This window comes from Propithecus coquereli, unplaced genomic scaffold (assembly GCF_000956105.1).
Source record: "Propithecus coquereli isolate 6110/MARCELLA unplaced genomic scaffold, Pcoq_1.0 Scaffold358, whole genome shotgun sequence".
NCBI classification, from domain to species: Eukaryota; Metazoa; Chordata; class Mammalia; order Primates; family Indriidae; genus Propithecus; species Propithecus coquereli.
The window spans coordinates 478598-488723 of record NW_012149263.1 but is presented as its reverse complement, the minus strand read 5'-3'; the positions used below and the strand labels follow the sequence as shown (position 1 = coordinate 488723).

The 10126-nt window shown below is 42.7% G+C and overlaps 1 pseudogene; it reads right to left on the bottom strand.

Annotated features, from left to right (window-relative positions):
• Window positions 1-8896: 8896 nt before the first annotated feature.
• Window positions 8897-9304, bottom strand: LOC105816196 (annotated as a pseudogene).
• Between the last annotated feature and the right edge of the window lie 822 nt (window positions 9305-10126).

The following is a 10126-nucleotide window of genomic DNA, read 5'->3' as shown; positions in this document are numbered from 1 at the left end:
GCCCGGCCAACTAAAAGTTTCTTATACAAAGGGGAAAATGTTTTAACACTTTATTCCTAATCTAAAAATTTAGTGAATCAAATGAAAAACAACTGAAATGAATAAAGGAGTTCAGCAAGGTGGCCAGATATTACAAAAAGACGTCTTTTTATATACCAGCGATGACTAGAGAATGTAATTGGATAAATATTTCTTTTATAATAGCAACAGAAACCATAATATACTTAATATGCATAATTTAGCAAAAATGTTCAAGCCCTACATGAAGAATGAATACCTTAAGATTTGTCTGAACCATGTTAATCGAATGGGAAGAGTCGATACCATTAAGATAAAAGTGCTCTCCAAATAGACTAAAAATATACCATAATCCCAATAAAAATACCAAAGTGATTTTTCTAAGGAACTTGAAAAATTGATCGTAAAGTTCTCCTGGCAGCATACATGTGCAAGAAAATTTTGGAAGAAAAGAGGGTGGACTTATTTTGCAGACGCCAAATCTACTATAAAGTTATAGTGATCAAAAGAATATAGGTTTGGCCCAAAAATAAGCATATATATCAGTAAAAATTGAATAATTTATGTTCAGAAACAGATACTTTTATTTAGTTTTCTTCTGTATTATATAACTTACATACATGAAATACATAAATGGTATGTGTAGAGCGCAGTGAGTTTTTGCTGTGCATGTATCTGCTTAGCCACCACGCAGATCAAGATGTAGATCATTTCTGGTCCCCACGAGGCTCCTTTGCGTTCTTTCCCAGTCAACATCTCCCCCTCCACCAACAGTAGCCATCACTGTAATATTTATTACCACGGGCTATTTTTGCCTGTTTAACCTGAACTTCATATAAATAGAATCATACGGATGTAATTTTTTGTGGCTGCCATATTTTGGTCAATTATATTTGTGATTTTTTTATCCATGTGCTCACACGTAGTAATAATTTGTTCTTTTTCTTTATTGTGTGGTATTCCATTCCATACAAAGTAGTACAGTAGGAGAGGAGGCGTCTGCGGCGTGGAGAAAAAGGAGTAAGGTCAGCAGAACCGGCAGGGAAGGAAGACCTCCGGGTGGTTGCCGGGATCCGACCCAGACAGGCGGAGGGGACCGCAGGAACGTCCAGGGCGGCGGCCGGGAATGCCAGGAGGATCAGAGAGTCGGAAGAGGTGAAACGGCCCAGGCGGCACCCAGGAGCCACCGCAAATGTCCGAGCAGCGCTACTAGTAACGCGTACACCGGGCAACCACCATAATGCCACTTCCCAGCCTGCCCCGCGCTTCCGGGCGCAGGCGCAATGAGGTGGGCGGAGGAGGGGCACGGCCCCGAGCTTAGGTGGGCGTGTCCCGGTCCATTACTCCGCCCCGGCCACACCTCTTGCCCCGCCCCCTGCCCCTCACCGCCCAGAGGTCGGGCTGAGGGGTTCGAAGCCGCGGTCTGCAAGCCGGTGACACTGCCGGCTCGTCGCCGGCGCCCGGGGTCATTCGCACCGACTCGTTCTCAGGAGGACGTTGCTGGCTCTGAGGAGGGTGATGCTTCCCGGGTCCCTCCGCAAACTCAGGACGGAGCCGCCACTTCCCCTCAGGAGTGGGACCGTGACCCTGGAGGCGCTCCCTGCGTCGTCGTAGGAGCTTCAGGGCCACTAGTGCAAAACAGATGCGCAGTAAAGGTATATTTTCGTATTTTCCGTGATGAAAAACAAATAAAATAGATCATTATGAAAGTTTGGTCCTACCACTCAGTTTCCTGTGTGTAAACCCTCATAAAATGCAACATGTGAGGCATGAGGTAAATGAGTGACCAAAGCAAAGTCACCTCCCACAGGTTTCTGCGCCTCCTGTGGCGGAGTCGGTGTGCGAATTTCAGCAGGCTGGAGTCAGAGCTCGTGCTTTCTGACGTCCAGTTCTGCTTCCAGGCGTTTCTTATCAAACAGCTGTGAGACATGCTTCTGTTTTTTTTTTTTTTTTAAGTAAAATGGCTGGGTCCCGGATACTAATCCACCGTAGGCGAGGCCACCTCACCCACGGTCACCTGGTATGTTCTTCTGTTCATACCTGAATTTAAAAGACATTGTTAGGAAATTCTTATTTTTCTTGAGGTCAAGGTATAAACAACTTATTTGTGATTCAAAACACTCCTCATTTCATTTTTTTCTTAAAAGCTGTCTATCGGTATGTGCGAATGCCTGCAATTTTGTGGTGACATTTATCCCCCTCCTTCGAGTCACGGTGGCTCCCCTTAAAGAGGACACTCATCTTCACTTCCGGCCGCCGCTCCTCCCCAGGGCCGGGCGTCGGCCCCGGCCAGCTAGAATAGACTCACGAGCAGCAGTGCCCACCAGACTTCTCCTGATGCTCCTTGGAAGGTTGCTGAGTTGCGTTTTCCCACTGTAGCAATTGTTGAACGCTTTAGGGGCAAGAATAAAAAGTCTCACGAGATCCCAAACCAAGCGCAAACTTCCCTTGCAGAGCAGCACTAGAGCCTTCCTGCCGTGTGGGCAAAGCCTTGCAGTCGGACTTGAGAGGTTCTGATTGTGTTTCAATTCAGTGGTCTAAATTTTGTTTGTTGTTAGGAGCAGATGCAGTTTTACGGATGAGTTTTCTCCCCCTTCCCTCCCACCTAGTGGTTTTACCGTTTTATAGTTGCCATCACGTGTTCTCATTCCCCCCAAACCCTGAACCAGATTTTCTTACGGCGTTTTACTGCTCTTCCTCTGTGATCATGTCAGGGAACCAGATTCAGCTTTGCTCGGATTCTCTGTTCCTCGTTCACCTCCAGGGGCCTCCAGCTTCCTGTGAAGTCACGGCCCTTCATCCCAGTTGGCGCCTGCCTTTTTTCAGCCTCAAGTCTGGCTTGAGTCTATAGTCTTGCAGGAGCAAGACTCCTTTATCCAAAAGGAATTGAGTTCCTGGCTGCCAGGGCCGGGCTCAGTCCCTAGGCTGCAATAGGCTGGGGCTGCCCTCCCACCACAACTGTGTATACCTCTCTGTACCTTGTCCACTAAGATAATTTTCCTATTCCTGAGCCCAACTATGGTTTATTGGTTTTCTATTTGTATATTTTATCACCTGTTGTAAACTCTCAGAGGAAGGAACTGTGAGCAATGGTGTCTCCAGAATTGAGGATGAAACCCAACACATAGTAGCTGTCAGATATTCACTGGATAACTAAGTCAAGGAAATGCTTTGCTTTCAAAAAGAGTATGTCAAACTATTAACTTAGGAATCATCTAAAAGCTGAACTTGTTATGTTTTCTTGTCTTAGTTAGGCTGCTTTAACAGAATACCATGGAGTAGGTGGCTTAAACAAACATTTCTCACAGTTCTAGAGGCTGAGAAGTGCAAGATCAAGATGTCAGCAAATCCAGTGTCTGGTGAAAGCTCCTTTGGGGGGTATAGTCCCCTCTCTTCCTTATTAAGTCAAATATGTCAGCTGCTAGATTATGTTGTGACCTAATCCTACTTTTAAGATTAAATCAGTTTAACTTAAAATCCCTGTGGCCAGGAAGGGCAGATCCTAAGGACCCACCTCCCCACTGAGATGTGAGTTGGGGGGTAAACATTGTTTTGTGGTGGAGCAGCCTCTGCATCATCTCTAAGCAAGGGAGGAGGGAGGCTTAGCTCTTAATGGGGAGTAGTGGGCTATTCCTGTAGCTCAGGGGTTCAGGGGAATCTGTGGATTCAAGGTTTTCAGGGACATCACTCTGGATAACTCCATCCCATTCTTTCCCAGCTGGTCCCTGACCTTGGCATAGCATACTTAGGTTCATTGGGAATTTATCTTTCTCTGGAGCTTGGCTGTTCTGACCATTAAGTCTTGCACATGGTCCCCAGTTTCCCTGCCTTCCCCTGGAGGAGATGAGAGTTTTTTTGTATACTACTAGCGAGGCTCTCGTGCTTCAAAGGTATGTCCACAAGTGCTTTGATACTTCTCCTTTTAGAGGTGGAGCCTAATTCTTTCTCTTGAGTGTGGGCAGGACTTGGCTACTTGCATGTAACAAACAGAATAAAGTAAAATTAATGTGGTAAGTTTCCAGAAACTAGGTCATAAAAGTCACTGAGATTTCTTCCTTGCACTCAATCAGATTAATTGCCCTGGAGGAAGTCAGCCGACGTGTCACAAGGAAACTCAGGCAGCCTATGGAGAAATCCCTGAGGTGCGGGACTGAGGCCTCATGACAGCAGCCACAAAGGTGAGTGTGGAAGCAGATCCGTCAGCTCCAGTCAAGCCTTCAGATTACGGTAGCCCCAGCTGATATCTTACTGTTATCGGTAGTGGGGTGTGTGTGTGTGTGTGTGTGTGTGTGTGTGTGTGTGTTAGTGTGTGTGCTGGTTATGGGTTACTGATTGAAATTAAGCTCATTTTACTCATAGAGGAAATTTAAACCTTAAAGATAATGGTTTTGATGCACAGATAAAAGGAGGGCCTGTTGGGAGAATAAAAAGTGGTAGGTTGAAGGTAGACTTTGAAATACAGGACACCAAAAATATTCTAGAACAAGAAACTCAAAGACAATGATTCATTGTCAGCATGAAACAGTGGTCAGCAAACCATGGTTTGTGGGTTGGCAACTTGTTTTTTTTTTTCTTTTTAACACTAAACTTCAGATGTTATGGTAGAATTGCAATGGTAGAATTTTTATTTTACAGCTTTTTTTAGATATATTTTATACACCATTCAAATCACTCATTTACAGTATACAGTACAGTGGTTTTTAGTATATTTACAGAGTTGTACAACCATCACTGCAATTTAATTTTAGAACATTTTCAACACCCCAAGATGAAACCCCATACACAAGGCAGTCACTCCCCACCCCTGCTTCACCACCTGCCCTGGCCCCAAGGAACCACTAATCTTTGTGTCTTTGTGGATTTGCCTGTTCTAGACCCCTGCTCATGGAGTTCTGTAGATCTTCCAAATGTTGATACATTGCCTTATACAGAAACAAAACAAAACAAAACAAAACACAATGATTAATACAACCACTGAACCATCAGAAAGTCTTAAGTATTGGGAGGCTATAGAGCTCATTGTGTTGTATATAAGTTTTCCAAAATAATTTTTGCAGAAAGCTTGGATATTATCGTTGCCAAAACATACTGTCAGTTGTTTTCCTTGAAGTGATAGGCTCACTTTGAGACAATGTATGCCAGATACCCAGAACTAAATAACTGTAAATCACTGCAGTTTGTCAAAACAAAATTTTTTTTAAGTAAAAGTGGCATTCTATCAAAACAGTGGCTAGGTCAGCTTACAACTCAAATGATCACACAAGTGCTTTTCCTTGAGACATTCGTTGTACTTCAATATGTAACAGAAGGGCTTCATGCATGCTTCCCACTTCCCGTTTCATTACATAGTATATTAAAATATTTTTTAATATAATAGATGTATACTCAAAGGCAAGATTGAACACAGTTAATATTTTTTGCTGCTTTATCAAGAACATTCTTAATGAAACTGGCTTTTATTCTTAGGGTTTTTTTTTTTCTCCCAATGTGAAGGCATGGTGGTGAAGAATACAAGAATTAGTACACTTTAGTGTCCCTGCCTTTTTTTCCTATGGCATCAGCTGCCTTCCAGTCCTATCTGCTCCTTGCTGTCCCCAGCCAGATAACCTCTGTGTTAACTTCTAAGAGGACTTATAAGTTTGCCTGTTTTTGAGCTTCACATAAATGTAATCATAGGGTATGTGTTGTTTGATTCCTTGTTTCTTTCACTGAACATTATGTTTGTGAGAGCAATACATGCTGCGTGTGGTTGGAGTTTGTCCATCCTCATTGCTATTTATATTTTCTTTGTATAAATATTTATCCTTTCTATTATAGGAGGAAATTTGGGTTATGTTCGTTTTTGGTTTGGGCTGGTATAAGTAGTGCTGCTGTGGGCCTTGTACCCGTTTTTTGATGAACGTATATACGTATTCCTATTGGATATTTACCTAGGAATAGAATTGCTAGGTTGTAAGGTATATGTATGTTCAGCTTTAGCAGCTACTGCTAGTTGGTTTTCCACAGTGTTACTTTTTTGAAATAACTTTATTAGATTGAAGAAACAACTTTGACTTATATGTAACAAAGTAAAAAATATGCAAATGTATACTAACTGGGAGAGGTAGTTTGAGGCCAGACTGTTCAGGGTCTGAATGCCTGTGAAGGCAAAGTGGGCCAGGTAATACAGTGAAGATGAGGCTGGGCTAGAATCCTGAGTTAATTACTGGCATTTTATGTTACCTTGGCCAAGTTACTTAACATTCTTCAACCTTAGTTTCCTCATCTATAAAATGGAGATAATGCACACCCAAAAGCATTGTTTTGAAGATTAAATTGGCTGGGAGCGATAGCTCAGGACTGTAATCCTAGAACTCTGGGAGGCCAAGGCAGGAGGATCACTTGAGTTCAGGAATTCGAGACCAGCCTGAGCAAGAGCAAAAGCTTGTCTCTACTAAAAATAGAAAAAATTGGCAGGGCGTGGTGGCGCGTACCTGTAGTCCCAGTTACCTGGGAGGCTGAGACAGAAGGATCCCTTGAGCCCAGGAGTTTGAGGTTGCAGTGAGCTATGATAACACTACTGCACTCTATCTAGCCTAGGTGACAGAGTGAGATTTTGTCTCCCCCGCAAAAAAATAATAATAAAATAAAATTAAAAAAGCTTAAATGAATAATGTATTAGAATTGCTTAAAAGAAGGCCTGGTACATAAGATACCACCTCCCCCCAATATTAGTTTTTTTCCTCTCAAAAGATTTTATTTGGAGATATTAATAATATATGAGCAGCTGCTTGAACTGTTAGAGTTAGTCTCCCGGTTTTCTGCTGGTGGTATAATTTATGCCAAGCACAGGATGGGAGCAGTTGTGTTTTAAACTTCTTTCCCAGGGTGCTGTTTTGTAGAACACTTTAGTAGGGGAGCAGAAGAGCCTGCACAGACTCACTCGCATGTTTATAGTGCTTCGAAGAGTAGGAACAATTTATTGTCATCACATAGCCACAACATTTCAACAATCTTCTTTCTGTGGCCTCTGCCCCAGGGTATGAAGCCCTAAAAGGAAAAGAGTACAGGGCAAGATGCAAATATGGTCTTTGTCTCAGGCTGTAAAGAGCCATCTTCTTTTGCTGTCAGAGCCAAAGAAAGGCAAAAAAACAAAAAAGGATCAGAAGCCCCAAAGTCTTAGGACCTAAGAGCATCATGGCAGGTACAAGGAGAATGGAATAGCATCAGGATCTTTATATTTTGCTCACAGATCTCAGAATTTTTTTTTTTTAGACAGAGTCTCACTCCCTCACCCAGGGCTGGAGTGCAATGGCATCATCATAGATCATTGCAACCTCCAACTCTGGGCTCAAGTGATCCTCCTGTCTCAGTCTCCTGAGTAGCTGGGACTACAGGTGCACACCACCATGCTTGGTTAATTTTTTTAAAAATTTTTTGTAGAGATGAGGTCTTGCTGTGTTGCCCAGGTTGGTCTCAAACTCCTGGCCTCAAGCGATCCTCCTGCCTCAGCCTCCCAAAATGCTGGGATTATAGGCTTGAGCCACCATGTCCGGCCTCTGTCATAAATTTGACCATCAGCTGTCGTCTATTCTATTTCTTGTCATTTCTAATTCATCCATGAGTTCTGTAGTATTGTTTTGGTCCTCGGCTTCTTTCAGTCGGCAATTTTCCTTTTCATGTCATTCTGTTGTTTTTCATCTTGTGCTTGAGCTTTATTAAATTCATGTTCTTTTTGACTTGCTATAATAAGAAGCAGTTGTGGGGAAGTATTCCTTTGTTCCTGAGTTAGTCATCTTCAGGGTTAGTTTTGTTTGCTAAATTCCTGGGAGTGTGTTTGCTGCTTGCATGCTGTTTCCTTCTGAGCTGCTCAGGCATGGGCAGCTGTGTGTGTGGAGGCCACTCTCTTTGCTCTGGCTCAGTAAGGTGACTTTCTGATGGTCTTTCTACAGTATCTGGGCGATTTATTTTCCTTCTGGAACCAAAGAGTGAAGGCTGGGTATCTTCTGTACTATCTGGTTTTCTGTGCCTTGAAGGAGTGGCAGATGAGGGTAATGTGGAGGTCAGTTGAGGACTTGACCCATAAACAAAGCCAACTATATAATTATTGGGGCCCAGTGCAAAATGGAAATGTGGGGTCTTAGTTCAAAAAGGGGGAAAATTTTGCCACTAAAGGTACCAAAATATAAAGTTTTTTCCTTAAAAATATTTTATTATCTATCAAATATAATAGAGGTAATAGTGATACATGAGTAGTAACATAAACTTACAAATTGCAAAAAGTATTTTTGGTGTCATAATTTTATATGATATGATAAATAGTAATACTTTATTAATGTGCTGTCTTGATTGGTTATGAGATTTTTTTCTGCTTTGCTTTTCTGCAAATGTATTTATTAGATCATCAAAACGTACATTTTAAGCAACTTCATTTTCAATTGTTACAATTGAAAGGGATGTCAGTTATTGGCAAATGTAAGATTGCAAATTATTTTTCATAATTTTTAGTTTTGAGACAGATCTCTCTGGTGATGCAGAAAGTGAAGCTGTTAAGAATGGTATTTTATAGCCTGCAACAATCAGGACTGCCTACCTAATTTGCGGGGCCCAGTGCAAAATTATGGGAACCTTTGTTAAAAAAAAGCAGGATAAAAATATCATTAAAGGTACTAAAATATAACAATATAACACATTTTCCTTTCTTACATGGTTTCTCTCTTGTCATGGTGTTTTTGTTTGATATTGAATATTATACTAAGTAAAGAGAAATTAGACATTCTTTTTTCTTAGAGAAGCTTGTGTTCTTGCGTTTAATGGTAAAGCTTAGCACACCCCAGCACCAGGAATGGCATGATGGAGTTGCAGCAGCAGGGACAGGTAGGTGTCCCCCCATGGAGCATCACATGGCGAAGAGGATGAGGAAGGCAACCATCAAACAGAAGAGCCCTATGACCTCAGATAGGGCAGAGCCCAGAATGGCAAAGGAGAAGAGCTGCTGCTTGAGGGACGAGTTCCTGGCATAGCCAATGATCCAGCTGCCAAACACCGTTCCAGTGCCAGCCCCGAACCAGCCATGCCAACTGCAGCTGCCCCGGCACCCACAGACTTGGCCGCTGTGTCAATGTCCTGGGAGACGACACTAGTCTGGACTCCTGTCTGGCCACGCGGAGTGGGGAGCTGCTGTAGGAAGGCTGTTTAGATGGCTTCTCTGGCGTATTCAGGAAGGAGGCAGACACAAGCCTGATTAGACCCCTGGTGAACATTGGATAAGATCTGGCGAAAGGAGCAGTGCCCCGGTGATCTGCATTTTTCAGTACAGCTGTCCTCGATACCCCCCAGCCAGGGCAGTAATCATTCATTACTGTTGGTAACTAACATCAATTGATAAGACCATATATATATAGGGTCTCATCGCCTCCCCCAGCCCTGGGGACAAATGCCCCTCCACACAGCCCAGCCCACAGCCTTGCTGATCGCTGGCTCCTAGCCTCAAGTCACCTGCACTCCCTCTGAGAAATTAAACATTTAAATTATTAGCATGAATTTTACTGTGCTTCATCTTTATATTGTGTGATGTCAACTTTAATGTAAATATAAGAGCATTTGATGTGGAGTCACCAGAATTATACAATGCATATTTCATGGCTTGCATACACATATGCATTTTGTTCTTGCCAGAATGGTGCAGAAACTGCACAACACTAATGCAACTGTTTTTATTTCACTTATTTGTGCATATTCTACCAATAATCTCAACATTCAGGTACTGACATATAAAAAGGATTGAAAGGGACAGGAACTTTGGGTTGCCTGATCATTCCCTTCCTTCTGTGTCATCATGAAGTGGTTGGCTAATGAGGGGAATTACACAAATAAGAAAGGTTTTGATAAGGTTCCTTGGTTGTTTGTGTTGCTTTCTTTTCATGTTTGAAGCAAATTCTGGTTTGAATGGAAAGTGTGTCCTCTAGAGGTTATCGGTGCTCCTGTATGTTCAGTTATAGAAATGGTTTATCAGAGCTGGAAGGAATCTCAGGAATCTCCTCCAACCCTCTTACTTTACCATGACATCACTGAGCTCCAGAGAGGGGAAGGGACCTGCCCAAAGTCTCACATATGCTGATGGCAGAGC